General features: G+C 32.7%; 1 pseudogene; it reads right to left on the bottom strand.

Moving 5' to 3' along the window:
- Positions 1-4140: 4140 nt before the first annotated feature.
- LOC121173866 (probable xyloglucan endotransglucosylase/hydrolase protein B) lies at positions 4141-6753 on the bottom strand (annotated as a pseudogene).
- Positions 6754-19012: the final 12259 nt, after the last annotated feature.

The raw sequence follows: 19012 nt of genomic DNA, 5'->3' as shown, positions 1-19012 counted from the left end.
ATTGTTTAGTGTACCTCCTTTCTACCTATTCTTCCCAAAGTACCCCTTATTCTAAAAATAATATTCAAACATGTTAGGAATAAACTCTCACTTTCATTCACACCAACAAATATCGTCTGAACAAGTCATCGATCCCTAATTTTAGAAGAAGGGAAAACTAACTTGATTTCGTTCTCAATAAGAAGTCACTCAACTCCCATCCATTTAATCCAAAAATAATCGCTCGGGACACACCACCATGTGTCTGTTACAGATGGAATCATCATGCATTTGGCCCTCATCACCATCAACACCATCTAATCATTCAGGCTTGAGGATTTAGTAATTCTTTGTTTTGTTCTCCAAGTTATTATTTTTTTTATTAGTCAATTTGTTAGATTTTGTTGGTGGAAGAAATTTGAATCCACAATTTCTTCCTTCTCCCTTTAACCACCAAGTCAACCTTTATAACTCCTCTCCAAATTGTTATTGTTGTGCTGGATTTCGTTTTTAATCAAGGGTCGACTTGGGTGGTGTTGGACTTTATCTTCCTTTCCATTATATTTATCAATTGTACGTGAAGTTGGGTTTTGAAATGTTAAATAGAGAAGAAGATAAGTCCCAAGAAGAAACATGTAGAATCATCTTTGTGCTCTTTGAAGGTTTTCTAACAATTGGAACTCTTGATGCAGAAATAGTCACCAATGTGGAAAGAACACCGTGGTCCTCATTATTATGCAATGCCATTCTGAAATTGTTCAGGTGGGTCTAAAAATTGTTCACGTGGATGACCCTCACTAGGAAAAAGGGGGTACAAAAGTGTATTTTGGATAATAAAATATAAGCAAAAAGGAAAAGGGAGGTAAAATTCTAATTGGCGGAGGTACACTTATCAATAGCCTAATAGAGATATGAAACTTAGAACATAGAAGACCCACTTGCTTGCTACTCATCACAGAACTTACACCTAGGTTTGGGGATTTACAAACAGAACGAGAACATTGAAAAGCACTTGCAAACGCAACAAATGTCATTATGTCCCGGCAAAGATATATGCATTTGGGCTCTTGTCATAGTGGATCTCAATTATCTGCTCTAAATTCAGTAAATCGGAGATCAATTTCAGTTTTGCTCCTGCATTTCACTTTACCCCAGCAATTAGTTCGCACCCAAAAACGCAAAAAATAAAGTCATAGGAGGATGAGGGTAAATATAGAAAGCCAACCAAGCAATCAAAAACCATTTTCTATCCAATTTTTTTTTTATAAAAAAAAACAACTACTAAGTTATGTAGGTGTAGGATAACTGAATAAAAAATAATATAAACAGATAAGTTCTTCACAAAAGTTTCACCAACACCTGTGCAATATATGAGATGATAGATGTACTTCAAGTTTATTTTTCTGAAAGTTCTAAATGAGTTTATTCTGTAGTTAGTGAATGTTTTGTAAGAATAAAACATAAGCATAGCTTCTCTATACTGATTTATTTATTTGAGTTAATTAAGTTTTTAGTCTCGAAATTTTTTTAAAATTCAATTTTTAGTGTTTAAATTTTGTCTAACTGATCAAGTTTTTTAAATTGTTTTCATTAAGATTTTTAGTTCTTAAAATTTTGTTTGATTTATCAAGGTCCCTAAACTTTTAAAAATTTCAATTTTAAATTAGTACTTGAACAAAAATTTGAACTCTTCATTTTTATTTATTTAGTAAGATTTGAAAGACTAAAAATTGAATTTTTCAAAAGTTTGAAGACTAAAAACCTTAATGAAAAAAAGTTGAGAGACATTAACCAGTCAAACAAAAGTTTAATGACTAAAAATCTTAATAAAAAAAAGTTGAAGGACCCTGATCAGTTAAACAAAAATTTAGGAATTAAAAATTAAATTTTAGAAAAAATATAAGGACTAATGCTGCTTAGGTCACTTCCAATAAGTCATGCATGGTTTATCTTTGTTATATCACGAAAATTAAAGTTTTTTTTTTTTTTACAAAATCAATGTTATCTTCTTTTTTTTCTTAATTATTATGATATTGATATAAAGTTTTCATAAATTAATTTTGTTGAAAATCGTGACCACATACAAAAAGGATATTTTTCTCCTGATATTGTCAGAATTTGAATCTTATATAACTTAATTTTCTTGGAAAAATATAATTATTTTTCTAAAAGAAATTTGTCACACTTAAATCAAACCACTCCGGCCCGGCCGGCCGCTCCCCCTAACTAGCCTAGCCATCGAATATAATCTTGTAGCCGAGTAATGTGATGCTGCTCATAGGGGTGCCAAATTTTCAAGGCTTGACATACACAAAACTGCAGAAATAAGACATATTTTATAATATGCAGCAGAGAAATTTCAGGAATGCGGTTGATGTGCCCCTATTTATATACATCTATCTAGATTCCTTTTTCATACTAATGGGTTAGCCTTTTATAGCTCACTGACTAATGATATCACTACAAGCCTATCAACCCTCAAGATCAAGAACCACAACAGGCCGGTCACATGCATGAACGAGAAGATGGTATGTAAACACCTTGTTCCTGCGATAATATTATCTGAACTTTTTCTTTTGGTGAATATTAGCTGAATTTACTTACAAGGTCCAAGACCATACTCATACAATATAGGGGTTAAACATTCATATTACATGATTAATGTATAGCAAATAGATAAAATAAAAAATGAATCATATATATAACATAAAGACATACATGCACACACCGATATACACAGACATAAATATGCAATCTAGATGAATTATTATTTTTTATGTAATGAACCTGTCCTTTCTTCTTTATTTATATTTTCAGATATTGAAAATAATTAACATTAAAATGATTACCAATATAATATAATTTATATATATAATACATTCGTATAAAGTTTTCATTTACATATTTATAAATATTTATTTACACAATTTAAATGCTAATATGCTTATGTGGAAATTTACATCACTAATTCTATGTAATATCAATATTATTTTTTTATTACCGGGAAAGCTTAAAATCAATATTATAATTTCTTATCTTCATGTGATGAAAATATTTAATCCATGTGATTTAAATATTAATATGCATTTATGTAAAAACAAATACTCATGTGGTTTAGAAGTTAACATGTTTCTATGTAAAGTATTTGTCCATATAATGTAAATATCTAAAGTTGTGTTCTAGGAATTAATCCACTTCAATAAATTTTATACTCTTATATAATGTAAATATTTACTCTTATAATTTAAAAATTAATAAGAATTTTAATAATTCGTATTTCTTTTTTATTATCTTGGCACAATTTATTGTTAATGGCGTCCGGACATCCTCGGTTCCTAGAAAATTAAAAGATGAGACTCATAAATCATTATATACACAACATATAATTTGAATTTCTGTCAACATATAATTTCAATTTCTGTCACACTGACACTATTAAAAAATAGCTTATTTACATCGCACATTTAAAGACGATTATGGGAAACCATTTTAGAATGTGATGCAATGACATTTTTGTAATTAGAGGAGTGAAATTTGTTTTTTACAACGAATATTCTAATTCGATTATAAAGAACCATCTTAGAATGTGACGCAGTGATAATTTTTTAATTATGGGGAATTAAACGACAACGGTTTTTTGTGATAACCATTATCGTTTTAATTCCCTTACTTCCTTTGCCACCACGACTCCTTTGAAGCACATATCTACCTAATTCGTCCCTTAGCTCTGTCGTGTCCTCCGCCACCCTCTTTTCGTTGTCCACTCTTGAGTGATTGTCATTCGTGGGCTCCCTCAGTCAACTCGTGTAATCACCTGTGGTGGTTGGCTGACTCCGTTTGTCTACAACTGTCGTGGAACGTGTGTTGCACCACCGTTGTAAATAAGCCATTGTCATACAGGTAAGTACCTTGAGTTGTATATGCCTTACTTATTTCATTCTTGTTCTATATACATTGAGCTGGTAGCTTCAGGCTTTTATTTTGATGCTGTAATGAATGTCGTTTTGTGCATGAGTTTTTCATATATGGTTGTTGTTCTCAACAATTGTTACCCTAGCAAATACAACATTTTTTACATATCAAGGTGTAGTTATTTAAAAATCCTAAAAGGAATTTGGTCGAAATTTGGTTACTTGAAATATTTTCCCCTCCAAGGTGTAGTTATTTATTGTCAGTGCAGTAGTTGTAGATGTGGAAGCAAAGCTTCATGATGAATCAACAATGATTCAAAGGTGTTTTGATGATAACAATGATGACAACAAAAGATGATGACAAAGGTGATGAACAAAAAGCTCAAAAGATCAAAGAACAACTCAAGTGAATCAAAGAACAACTCAAGTGAATCAAAGAACATCTCAAGTGAATCAAGAACAAGTCAAGAGTTCAAGAATCAAGAAGAATTCAAGACTCAAGAAGAAAGCCTACAAACAAGAATCAAGATTCAAGATTCAAGATCTCAAGAATCAAGATCAAGATTCAAGACTCAAGATTCAAGAATAAAGAAAGGACTCAATCAAGATAAGTATTAAAAAGTTTTTCTAAACTTTGAATAGCACATGATTTTTTGACAAAACCTTTACCAAAAAGTTTTTACTCTCTGGTAATCGATTACCATATTGTTGTAATCGATTACCAGTAGCAAAATGAGTTTGAAAATGTTTTCAAACTAAATTTACAACGTTCCAAATATTTTCAAAAGGCTGTAATCGATTACAATGTTTTGGTAATCAATTACCAGTGCCCTTGAACGTTGAAATTCAAATTTAAAAGTGAAGAGTCACATTGTTTCACTCAAAAGCTTTGTGTAATCGATTACACATATTTGGTAATCGATTACCAGTGTTTGTTTCTGAAAAATCTAAAGATGTAACTCTTCAAAAAGGTTTTGACTTTTTCAAATGGGTTTTAAGTTTTTCTAAAAGTTATAACTCTTCTGAATGACCTTCTTGACCAGACATGAAGAGTCTATAAAAGCAAGGCTTTGTTTTGCATTTTTTAATCAATCTTTCTAACAACAATCTTGAATACTTTTGCTTTTCCAATCAATCCTTTACAAGCCTTGAAATCTCTTTGAAGTTCTTCTTCTTCTTCTTTTGTACCAAAAGCTTTCTGAAGTTTTCTGGTTTTCTAAACCTTGAAAACTTGCGCTATTCATCTTTTTCATTCTCTTCTCCCTTTGCCAAAAAGAATTCGCCAAGGACTAACCGCCTGAATTCTTTTTGTGTCTCTCTTCTCTCTTTTCCAAAAGAACAAGGAACTAACCGCCTGAATTCTTTTGTGTCTCCCTTCTCCCTTGTCAAAGAATTCAAAACGACACAGTTTGAGAATTCTTTTGATTCTTCCCATTCCCTAATACAAAAGCGTTCAAAGGTTTAACCGCCTGAGAATTCTTTTGTATCCCCATTCACAAAGTATCAAAGGTGTAACAGCCTAAGATCTTTTTCTTAACACATTGGAGGGTACATCATTTGTGGTACAAGTAGATGGTACATCTACTTGGGTTTGACTGAGAACAAGAGAGGGTACATCTCTTGTGGATCAGTTCTAGTGGAGGGTACATCCACTAGGGTTTCAAAGAGAACAAGGGAAGGTACATCCCTTGTGGATCTTTGCTTGTAAAAGGATTTTTACAAGGTTGAAAGAAATCTCAAGGACCGCAGGTCGCTTGGGGACTAGAGGTAGGCATGGGTTGTTGCCGAACCAGTATAAAAATTCTTGTGTGTTTGTTTCCTTCTTCCCTACTCTTTTACTTTCCGCTGTGCATTTAATTTTTTCTTTTACTTTCTGTTAAGTTTCTCTTCTACTCCATATTCTCTTAACAACAAAAGTAAAAGCCTTAAAAGAGTAATTTTTAATTGGTAAAGTTTTAGGAATAATTAATTCAACCCCCCTCTTAATTATTCTGAGGCCACTCGATCCAACAGTAGATGGTGTACTTCCTTCGCACCCACCTGAGCCATCTCCATTAAGAAGCATGAAGGTCATGATACTGTGGTTGATCCCACCACCTCTTGCCTTGTGTAGCATAGAACTTTGCATTCACTGAAGCTCCAGCTTAATCAACGTGGAACCCTTTGTATTCTGCTATAAGGGGTGGTTTAGACTAACCTATTTTCTAAAAACCACCCCTTGTGGTCTAATCATCAGCATTCCACAAGTTGTTGTACACCTTCATGGGTTGTTCAAAGGGGAACTTCACTCGCAAGCCCTTTAGGTTCTTCAACACCCATATTGGGATGTTATCGTGCAAACCACAATTTGATTTACTATGATGTTATTTTTTTGGTTGATAACAATAATAAAATTTAGATAAGTTGAACCTTATAATTCATCAAGGTCAAACCAGGGTTGCAATCTCAACAAACCTTTACAAAGATACTTATAAATTATCTAGTAAAAAAATTCTTAAAATTGACAGTGAGATTTGAACTTATGTTCTTGTGGAATTTGAGTACAACCCTTATGAACTCTATCACTTTGTTAGTTTATTATGTTATTAAGCATAGTATACTATTGCCATTGACAAGTTGTGGTTTTGTTTACTTTTCTATATGAAAATATAGAGTGGAGTTTTGAGGGGAGTACTTCCATAGTTTGATACATGTTCCATAGCACATAGTATTTGTCATATGCTTTTGTGGGATCAAACCAAAGAAAGATTCTTTGGTCTCTGTCACCCTTGCCTCCAGTGAACACATTTGTTTGCAAAATGTAAGATTCATTGCTCTCTGTCACCCTTGCATCCGGTGAACATGTTTTGAGTTTAGAACCCATATCCATATTGAGGGACAAGAGTTTGTAGTGTTACATTTTGTCCTTTGTGATTCTTAATCTAGTCTTACCCACACGAGAACCACATAACTTAAAAATCATGAGAACAAATGATATTAACCAGATCAATTGTACCATTAGTGATCAATGAATAAAATAGAAGACCTTGGCGTAGGTTTAGTTTGAAACCATTGCTTTCCTCATAACCATACTTTCCATCCATTTTTAAGCCATTTTGCAGAATAATAATGCAGTAACAACCAAGGAAAAAATTGAGTATGTGAAACAATATATAATGATGAACTTGGTTTTACCTCAAATGGAAACATAACAATATTAGGGCTGGTGAAAACCTCTTAGGTCTTCCCTTAACATAAGGTCAATATTAGGGTCCACCACAGTGCTGCCAACATTACCACATGCTTGTTGTTGTTCATTGTATAAGCAGTTTCAATGCCATCCTTGGATAATCTTCATTTGTCTGATACTTGTTCTTTTCTTGTTTGCTAAGATAATACTTTTGTACAGTAGGTTTCTGCATTCTCTTCAAATGAATTATGTTTGACTTGACTAGGTGTACTTATAATTCTTTTGAAAGGGAAAAAAATTAAAGTTTTTGTTTATCTTTTTAGGATTGTTTTTCCCATTAGCTTTTTCAATTTTTCAATATGTTTGGTGAGGAATAATAGTATCATTTTATCCACCTAATGAACCAACCTGGTGGGAGGGGATTAAAACATGTTGGTTATAAAGATAAAACTTTAGGATACAAGACCATACGGGTACTATAATTCAAATCTATTATGACTGACTAATTTGAAGGTCGCTTATACTGGAATTCCTCGCTCTTTTTTATTCAAGGATTGGTGTAATTTACTTGTGGATTACTCCATAAATTCTTGTGTTTCAATGATGAAGTTTTGATGGAATTCATGTTGATATATCTACTTCTATTTCTGTATTGATGTTGACCAATTATATAAATTAAGCAATAAAATTAGTAAATAATTATTAATAAAATTTGAATTATATTCATTCATTACATAAATTACCTTTGTAATCTACTGCATGCAGAGAATCTCAGAGACTTGCAATCACTGTTGACTTGAAAATATACTACAAAGACTTTCAACAGTCGTTTAGGAAGCAAGCAAATTAAGAGGTGAGTGATGTTTTTACAATTTTAAGCCAAATAACACTAAGTCACTGCATCATATAGGATTTATGTATTCTCACTAGTTGCAAACTTCAATTTCTCACATCATAAATGGACCGATGTGGTTCATGGAGAAGACAAAAATGGTTTAGGTTGCATGCACCAACGTATTTTTTAGATATCACTATTCGAAATGCACCAAGTAGAGCGTTTACCTTGCTCTTCCTTAGCTCAGCAAGCATACTTGTGGTCTATTAATCTACATTATTATACAAATGTTGTTGCTGAAGTTAAATCACTTTTCCTCTACTGAAATTCAATTTTCAAGCTGCAAGAACAGATTTATCTAGTGCATCAACTTTGGTGCTCACTTTTGGCCTCATTATGTACCCCATCTTCACGTTTTCACCTTCATGATCATGTCCTCTTTTGTTGGACTTAGAAGCAATAGTATTTTGTTTCCGAAAGGAAGAGTTGGAACTGGAAACATATCATGATACCGATAGCGATCGTGAAACACTACGCGTATTTACCTTCCTTTTGATCCTACCCACAGATCCACGGCCCTTCGTTGAAGATGCAGACAATTTAGAGTTTCCAATTTTGTCATTGGTATGCTTCAAGTTTTTGTCCCCTGATGATGAAGATGAGGGTGAAGACAACTTACGTGCACCAAAAGCCATAATAGGGTCCTGAAATTGAATTTTATGATGCAGGTTCTATGAAATGCAAGATATTGTCGCTGCTAGCTAGTTCAGGTTTGACTTCAACATTTTCATGAGGCTTCAGAGAGGACTCTCTTGCCATGTTCTTTAAACTCTGAAAGCTTTAGCTTTGAGGTTTGTTGACATTGTGTTTTGGAGACAATGGAAGACTTGGAGTGGTAACTTGAACAACATCATGCTCTTTTATCTCATCTACAAGGGAATAAAACAACTTAAATAACTTTTCATCTGTCTTCACAAATTTAGAGCCATCAATTGACTTCAGAAACTTTGTCCCTGTAGGAGAATTGACCAGAATATTAATAATGCTTTGTTGCTTCTTGTCAGTCTATGCATCTGGCATAATAAAACAACCATGTCTGCCCCACTACGACTTATGATCCTTCAACAAATTTTCAGTTAGTTTCATCTCCTTGTTGAGCAGTGGAACTCTAATATCATTATAACTAGGAGCTGGCAGATTTGGGCCATAGCCAACAATGCCATCAATGATATCCTAAAAGCTATTCAGTTTAACAAGGTTGAATGATAAGCCAACTTGATACCAAAAATGACCAATGTACTGATGAACATCTGCCTTAAGAGTTTTGTCACATAACTCTTTAATGTTAGCTTGCCTTAGTTTGTCCTTCTGTCTCTTTCATATTGCAGATGATGGATTTGTACAAAACATATCCATGAGCCTTTTTTTAGCAACATTGTATTTGGCTTTAACATTTGTAGTTGCTACAGTAATTTGAATTTCATCATTACATGACACCTCATAGGCCACATTTGGAATCTCAGAATTTTCTCTCTTCTGTTTCTCTAAAGCAATCTTCAAAAGCTCATCTTTGACTTCCTTTGGACACTTAAATCAGCTTTTAATGTTTCCACACTTCCTTTGGACACTTTTAATGTTTCTCCCTTTGGCTAAAGCAACACCTAGTGACAAAGGTAGGGGGTGAGATTGTCTTTAGTGGGATTGACTTGAGGCACTTTAAAGGTGAACACACTTATGTTCGACTTACTCAAAAGGATTATTGGCGGGTCAATTGTTATTTTTACAACTTTATTCACTTCTGAGTACCTCTTAGCATCAACCATGTCAATATATTGACATTTTTTGTTTTCATCTTTAGATTGAGGTGGGTGATATTCTAATAGCAAACAAGCCAAAAGGTTCTCTTTCAATTCTATTATAGTTGTAGTTTAATCTACATGCCCTATATTTTCATTATTTTTTTTGTAATCATTTTCACATAATGAAAGTGTTTTTGACTGCCAACTTACACCACTGTTTCTACTTCATTTGTTCCACTCCCATAGACATGACTTACAATATAAAATTTGACTTTCCAGGGCTATGTGAGGGTGGTTGTGATGCTATTATTGACTTAGGGACCTCTTTGACTTCCGGAACAACAATACGATCTCACATTATACTTCTATCTTGGTACTTATTTTGTTGGTTCCTTTTTTGTTTGATGTCTCTTTCTTACTAGTTATCGTTTGCAAATAATTTTCACTCAAATTAACCATGCCATTGGAGCAGAAGGATATGGGAGTTATGAATGTATAAACATCATCCATAACTATGGTGATTCAATATGGGAATATATAATTTCTGGGGTCTGTTCTCTATACCTTTCACCCTTATACTCATAGTGATTATCCAAAGCTCTACTGGTATTTTAAGCATTCTTTCTATATCTTCTTATGTCTTCAATTAAAGCCTAAAACTATATGTGAGGACATTGGACTCTGCTCGTATAATAGAACATTTATAACTTTGTACAGTACTTCTCATTTTCCTCTTGTTATTTCTTTTGACAATAATCCCTTTATTTCAATTCTCTTAACCAAAGTTTACCTTTAAACCTACAATCATGTTATTGAAACAACGATGCATAATGAAAGTTGGGGCGAATCACAAAGAAAAAAGAGCCCCTTATGTACTTTTTGCCACATGATTGTCTTTTGGATGCAAGTTCAACTTAAGCAAAAGAATACAAAGGAAAAAAAATATTAAAATATGTCGATGAGGTAATTGTTGTATAATGGATTACATATCAGAAATATCTTTTTTACTTTTGAATTGAGTATTCAATAACTCTTTTTCCTACTAAGGACTAACAAGCTCTTAGTTTTTTCTGTAAAATTTGTGTGAGAATAATGTAGCTCCATATAGAGCTTGTAGACCTTGGATATTCTTCATCAATGTAGTCCTTTGCTTCTTGAAGATTAATGAAAGTGAAATGGAGAAGGAGGAAAGGTGGTTAGAGATGTCATTTCAAGGAGAAGATGAGTCAATAACAAGCTCACCACCATAAGAAACCATGGATAAAAGCTTGAAGGTAGGAGAAAATGAGTGGAGGGAGAGGGAGAGAAGGGAATGAGGTCTGAATTTTGAAGTCTAATTTCTTAAATGATCAAAGTTGTAAAATGCACACACAAGACCTCTATTTATAGCCTAAGTGTCACACAAAATTGGAGGAAAATTTGAATAGAAATTCAAATTTCACTTGAGTTTGAATTTGAATTTGTGGAGCAAAAATTTCACTAATTATGATTAGTAAATTTTAGTTATGATTCAGTCCAATAATCCAAGATTTTCCACTAAGTGTGCTTAGGTGTCATGAGGTATGTAAAACATGAAGGATATGCACAAAGTGTGACCATATGATGTGGCAATGAGGTGTAACAATCAAATGCTCACCTCCCTCTTAGGCTGGTCTGAAATTTAATTGGATTGGGCTTCTCCCAATTCAATTAAATTTCTCTCCCAACACACATATCAAATATTGCACTTAATGCATGTGAAATTACAAAACTACCCCTAATACAAAAACTAGTCTAAGTGCCCTAAAATACAAGAGCTGAAAAATCCTACATTACTAGGGTACTCTAAACTTGTGGGGGTACCCTCCCTACACTATGGAGCCCTAAATACAAGGCCCAAAAAGAAATAATAAAACTCTAATCTAATATGTACAAAGATAAGTGGCCTCATCTTTAGCTCATGGACCCAAAATCTACCCTAAGGCTCATGAGAACCCTAGGGCCTTCTCTTGCATCCCTAGCCCAATCATCTTGGAGTCTCCTAACCATGGCTCTAGTGATAGGTCCCCTCCTTGGGATCCTTGGGAGGATTGCATTAGAGAAGCTCCCCAATCTTGTGGGACAAACATTTATAGACTACAATGATATTGCAAACGTGCCACAAATTACATTCACCATAGGAAACAAATCATTTCCCCTCTCTCCAGAACAAATCTGAGTTTTATGGTCAATTTTTCTAGTCCTCGCATAATTTTTCAGTTGCTTTACATTAGTTTCTTTGCTCTAGAAAAGTGAGCATGCATTATGCAAAATGTATTTACACCAGCTACCTTGTTTATTCTCCCAACTCTATCGATAAAAAGAGCAAAATCAAGTTTTCAAAAGAAAGTAAAGCAAAACCTGACACATACAAAAAACATGCAAGCGACTAGGACAAACTAAGAAACAAGGTACAAATAAATGGGACAGAGAAAGAAAGAAGCACAGATACAATGGATTCACTGGACTATGAAGCAATAACATGTGCCTCTGTTAAAAACATATCTAACAAACTTATTTAAACTCCTCTTAAATGTCCAACATCTACATGCTTCCTTTGCAAGGCTCCATTAGTGCATCCTTTACCCCCTAACCCCAAGTGTTTTACATGTATTTCCAAGTACCTTTATCAATGTTTTCTTCTCAATGTTGATTTCAGTTTCCTCTTAAAATCTTAGATGTAGAACTCGTGACTACTTTTCATGATTCCAATACTATATGTTGAATATTGGGGTGCAATTAGTTTAAAAAATTAATTGCATGCCCATAATGGTTTGATTCCTTAATAGTGACTGATGATAGTTCCATTTATATTTACCCCAAGAGTTTAAGTTTGTGAGATAATTGGTTCATGAAAGGTATACCTTTAATGCTTATTCTTTTGACCTGTGATGTTGTATCTTGAAAAATATTGCATTCACTCCAACATTGCTTTAACTTTATGATATTTATTCAGGCAAGAGGCTGTTGGTGCACTTTGGAATTTTTCATTTAACGATAGAAATGGAGAGGCCATTGTTGTAGCTGGAGGAGTTCAGGCCTTGGTAAGTTTTGTACCATGTAAAGCCAACTTAAGGATGGTCCGGATCAATGATTTTTATGGCGTTCGCTTGCGGTACAATTTTGAAGGGAGGTTCAATCTTGTACGGTTTGTTAAGACAATGCAAAGGGTGGACATTATGTGTGTGCTGAGTGGATCTTTCGATACATGCACTTTCAACTTTCCCTTGTGGATTTCTTTGGTTTCTTAGTATCAATGGTTAATCACATTGTTTGATGATGGTGTAGAGGATTTCTTGTTTGGTTGAAGTATGTTCCTGGCATCTACTTTAGAATAGATAATGGCCCTTTTAAGGTTGTATCTTACTTTAAAAAATTTAGTTCTTTGTCTTCTTAGTCTCTTTGCTTACTCAACAAGTTTTGAATGGTCTTAACCAGAAAAATACTTTTTTTTTACTTTTAGGGTGGAATGCAAGGTTTTACTCAAAATACTGCACATGATCAAGAATGAAAAGTTATTTCAGTCTCAGGGTGGTCCAATCATTCTTTCTCAGGTAGGCAGTTCCTTTCACCTATTTTTTTTTAGCAAAGGAGCATAATAGCTGAAAGTGTTTTTTTGCATGGGAATAAGTTCCTGATTGAAAAGTGAAATGTTGATTTAAAAAAATTATGGAGTGGATCTGGAACTCACAAAATTCATTCTAATAAATCACTACTTAGGATAATTGTATGTTCTTTTTTTTCTCAAATTTTTTTAACATTATGGGTTTGCAATTCAAAATCTTTTCAATTTTGTCACTACAATCATTATTGGGAAGAACATGTTAAATAATGGGCACTACCACACCATGCGAATAAGTTTTTGAAGACAGTGTAGAGTGACCATCGCACATGTCTAAAGAAAAAATTGTGAAGTGGATCTAGAACTCACAAAATTCATGCTAAAAAATCACTAGTTGAAGAAAAAATCTTATAGTTTGTCTCCATTTTTGTTTGAAATTTGTAGATTGAGAATGAGTATGGACCAGAAAGCAGGCAAGTGGGAGTTGTTGGTCATGCATACACAAATTGGGCTGCAAAGATGGCTGTTGGATTGGCCATAGGTGTCCCCTGGGTGATGTGCAAGCAAGATGATGCCCTTGATCCAGTGGTGACCCATGTCAAGTTTTTAGCTCCCTTACTCACTCATTAGATTCATTCGTTACACTATTAATGGGGAATGACATCAATAATAATCCTTTTCTCTTTCTTTAAGTTTATAATCATTAGATTTTTATTAAGGCTCCATCTAATTCTTCTCAATAGATTTCTCTCCAAATAAACCATACAAGCCTAGCCTTTGGACTGAGTCTTGGAATACATGTAATGGATTTTATTGTCATGCATGTTTGGATAAAATTATGTACGAGCACTTATAGGAAAAGAGATGAATTTCCATAAATGAAAATCATTTGATACAATTGATTTTTGTAGTTCTCTCATTTAACTTCCCAAAAAATTAGGTGCATACATTATTTTTGTATGTTGATTGTTTTTAACGCTTGTAATATAATAGGTACAATGAAAAAAAAATATTAAAAAAACCATGTTCTAAGACGGTTATGATGTCAAAACAGTCTTTGAATGAGACTCATTTTAATACGGTTTTGGCATCGTAACCGTCTTTGAATATTCCAGATTCTAAGACGGTTATGTTATCAAAACCGTCTTAGAATGAACGTCATTCAAAGAAGGTTTTGACTTCATAACCATTTTTAAATGTACCACATTCTAAGACGGTTATGAAGTCAAAATCATCTTTGAATGACGTTCATTCTAAGACAGTTTTGATAGCATAATTGTCTTAAAATCTAGAACATTCAAAGGCAGGTTGGGAATCGTTGTCGTAGGTGTAAACAAATTCCACGATGTTACCTATAACGATGGGTAAAAACCGACGTAGAATGCATCAAGGATCGTCGTAAAAATGTCATTTTTTTAGTAGTGTGAGGTTATTCATCAAAATTAGTTACATCATATCAAGCATTAGAAGTACTTAGGGGTGGGTAAGCGAGCCGACCGGCCCGCGTAAGCCCACATTGGCAGGGGACTGGACCAACCCGCCCCACACTCTTACACGGACCTAATAAATTGGTTTGCCCCCGTCTCGCGGACCCCACGGGTCAAACAAGCTGGTCTGTGGGCCTAGTTTTAAAAAAAAAAATACAATTTCAACAAAAATGCAACACAATCAAATTAAATTCAATACAAATGTAAATAAAATCTCAACAATTAGTCAATTACATCAATAAAATAAATAATGTCTTAACAAAAAAAAATCCAAACAATAAATTTAAAATATGAAACTTAAACATCTCCAACAACAAATGATTTTTTAATTGAATGGAAGTAAATGTTGTATCACATATCGTGTATAAATGAGTCTTAAAGTTACACTTGTACTCCAATTAATGTGTGCTACAAAATGATGTTGATACATCTCTTACGGTACATGTTCTTAAGTAATGCTTGAATTATTTTTCAATTAAAATTGAAGTTGTACTTAGTAATTTTTATAATATAAAATTATATTCAAAGATTATTCATATTATCAAGATAAAATTTTATTAGTTCTAATTTAAAAAAATAATACAGATAACACTTAAAAGTTACTCTAGTAAAGAAATTTCATCTAAGTTGTTGTCTTATTTAATATGCATAATAATATCTGATACTTTCGGTTTTTAACTAAAAATATATATTTGGGCTTAATAAGCGGGCTTACAAATCAAATTGCGGACCAAACCTGCACAGTCCACGTGTTAAGTGGGGCGAATCCAAAATACTGCATAACCATAAATTGTTTAAAAAAAATTGGTTCATTACCCGCGTGGACCGCGGATCCTGTGGGTCAGTCCATGGACTCGAACCTACTTACCCAGCCAGGAGTACGGGATGCAAACTACTTATGTAAAATTTCCTTAAGTGAAAGAATACGATTAACTTATTCACTGCTATAACTTAATTATGAAGATAAAAAGCTAAAAAGAATCAAATGAACCAACTAATAAAAGACACTTAAGAGTTTCAAAATTATAAAATACCATCCTTCCACTCACGAGCTCTTTTTGTGTATGGCTCATCCCGTGCATCTAAGTCATATATGTAATTTTGGTCAACAGTGTAAGACTGTAAATAGTGGTCTTCGAAATTTGGTAAGAGAGAAGATATGAAAAAACATAAAGATAAGTACAACCCCAACATAGAAGACAGCTTCCGTGAAATAAGACAATGAAAAAAGTCACGGAGTGCTATTCATGTTTCACGATGTCTGTTTTTTAAATCATTATGTCCTCACGACAAAGGTCTCCCCATCTTTAAGAACTAAGCAAATCGTTATTATCATATGCAAACTTGACCATTTGATTCTTCACATAATTTTTCTTTTCAGAAATTCGACAAGATCTAGAGCAATAATAATTAAAATTATCTTTTTGAAAGTGACCTGAATTTCGTCCTTTTCAAAAGTTGTTAATGATAGCATTTCTTTAATCAATTTGTTGTAATGAAATATATGATCAAGACTTTATATTCAATATTATAAAATATTGATAAATTTTGCCCCCTCTGATACTATTGCAATATACGGAATTATTCATGAAGAGTATTCAGAGAGGGGAAAAAAGAAAGCAACGGGACGTGGGAGATCAGATCACAAGTATGTCTTTATATACGCGGTTGCAAATTTTAATTTTTCTACTGAACTTGGGAAGACAGAGACAAATCAAAATTTATCATCCCAGACCAGACACGTATGGATATGCGCTTATATTTAGATAAGAGTATGTGAATGTATTATCCCAACTGATATTGGGTACTCATATATACTGAAACTTTATCCAAACTGCTTGATTGATAGCTATCAGAAATAAAATGAGTATGCAAACGTACATATGCAGTATAAAAAATTTACACTACTCAGTTGAATTAATTAAAAATTATTGTGGATATAACTTATAATTATTATAAAAATTAATAAATTTATTATACATGTGTTGGTGTGAAATCTGATTAGTCATAATATTAACTAACATTAGTCAATTTTCTTACAGTGATCGTGTCAAGAAAGAAATTATGTTTTTTAATTGAGTGGTTTGTTCTAAAGAGTTATCCAATAATGATGTTTTTAAGGTTTCTAGGCTAAACTACTCCAATAAAAATTACAGTAAAGGAATATAATAAACGACTAAAGTAAAGTGTTGGTAATTAAGTAAAGAAATGTGATTTAAAGGCAATAAGAACAGTAAAGAAAATTGTAAAACTATGCAAGAAAAGGAAAATTTGATTTCCATGCCAAAAGTGGGAGATCCGTTTTACATCCTGATAAGTCCTATTTATAGGAACAAAAAACACTTAGATATCAAATTTGGCTCCGAACCACTATCATAAATCTAGGAGATCATGGTTTACATGTTTCAGCCAACTATCCCTTCTAAACATGGCCTCCTATGTCCCTTAGGCTACACGATCCAAATGATGGGTCTTGTTCAATTGCTTTTGACAATTTTGCCCCTACCTCTTTTGTTAATTAAAATATTCGTTGTTTCATTGACTAATCTTATCAGCCATTAGCTGTTGGTTACCACTTAATCATTGACTAACTATTTTGTTCCCAACAACATGACAATTTATAAAAAAAAATGTGTATGTATGTGTGCACACTCGCGGGAAAATTGATTAAACAAATTGAATTTCTTCAATTAACTTGTAAAAAAAAGAATGAAATGGAGTTATGCATGGGTGTGTGGAATGAAAAATATTTTTGCTGATAAACAAAAACTATTAATATATATTATATAATATTTGAATGATCAAGATTTAAAAAAAATACACATAATTGTTTTAAGTGATAATATGACCACTAACTAACATATAATTTCTACCGTCCATATATGATTGTGTGATACAAGATTAAGTTCCTACTTTAATTGGTGTGATGATTTTAAAAGTCATTCCCATGAATCTAATATTTTTAGAAATAATTTTAAATTAAAATTTCGAGTTAAAACTTTTTCATGAAAGGAAATAAGAATATAAGATTCCTGCGAAGGGAAGATTTATCTTTTTACAATTGTTTCTCTCATTTTGATGAAAAGAAACTGATGATTCTCCTCATTTAGTGTGTCTCTAATGTGACACACTAGTGACAAATCACCATTGAAGTAGAATTATTGTCATCGCTATATGATCAAGCAAACAAGGAGAAGAAAGAAAAAAGATTGTGTGGTGTCTCCTCCCTTAGCCTCATAAGGTTTTGTTTATGTGTTTGGCCATTCTTTTTTTCTTTGTTATGAAATGTAAGTGAAGTAATTCTTAGTGAGTTAGTGAAGTATGTGTTAATGAATCAAATTTTTAATGTAAGTGGTGTTGTTGCCTATTAGTGCCAGCGGAATCAAATTGTTGAAATTAGGAGATTTGTTAACATGTTTGTGACATCCTAATCAAATGTTGATTATTTGAAGTTCAAATGTAAAATTGAAGTTTAACAAGTCTTATTCTAAGTCAAAAATCATACATTATAAAATCGTGAAGATAAAAAACGTATAAAAAAATTTGTATGAACGAAAAATGTATTTTAAGTATTTTATAGGAATCAAAAATATATTTTGATCATAAATGTTATTATTATTATTATTCCCATAAATTCTAATGGAAATAGTAATAATCAAATGTTGATTATTTGAAGTTCAAATAAAGGATCCAACTTGACAATATCTTATTCCAAGCAAAAAAAAATCATACATTATAAAATTGTGAAGATGAAAAACAGAATTTTTTTTACAGGAACAAAAAGCATACTTTAAGTACTTTACAAAGACAAAAACATATTTTGAATTGGCTTTAAATATATTATTACTATTCCCGTAAATTTTAATGGCATATATATATATATATATATTATCATACATAATAATTCATCTGCTCACCAAAATTAAAAATTAAAAACACAACTAATAATCCAACTAGTGCAGGCTGAGTCTTAAAACATGCCAAAATTGTTAAAAACCAAATACTGTGACAAATTAGAGACAAAAACACTGATGCAATAATTACTGCATTTTTTCTTTTGTAAGACTACTAGTAGTGTTGAGGGTTGTGGGAACTGGGAAATATCCTTTCAACCATCAACTTAACCCCATCTAAACATTGAATTCAGTTTCCCAACTCAGTAACAACTCATGGCTAATTAACTAGTACTGTATATTTCTGTTTCTCGTTCTTCATGCTGGTATCCTAATATTACATACCCCACTATATTATT

The sequence above is a fragment of the Glycine max genome, chromosome 17, assembly GCF_000004515.6.
Source record: "Glycine max cultivar Williams 82 chromosome 17, Glycine_max_v4.0, whole genome shotgun sequence".
NCBI lineage: Eukaryota > Viridiplantae > Streptophyta > Magnoliopsida > Fabales > Fabaceae > Glycine > Glycine max.
This window is presented reverse-complemented; position numbering and strand designations above follow the sequence as displayed.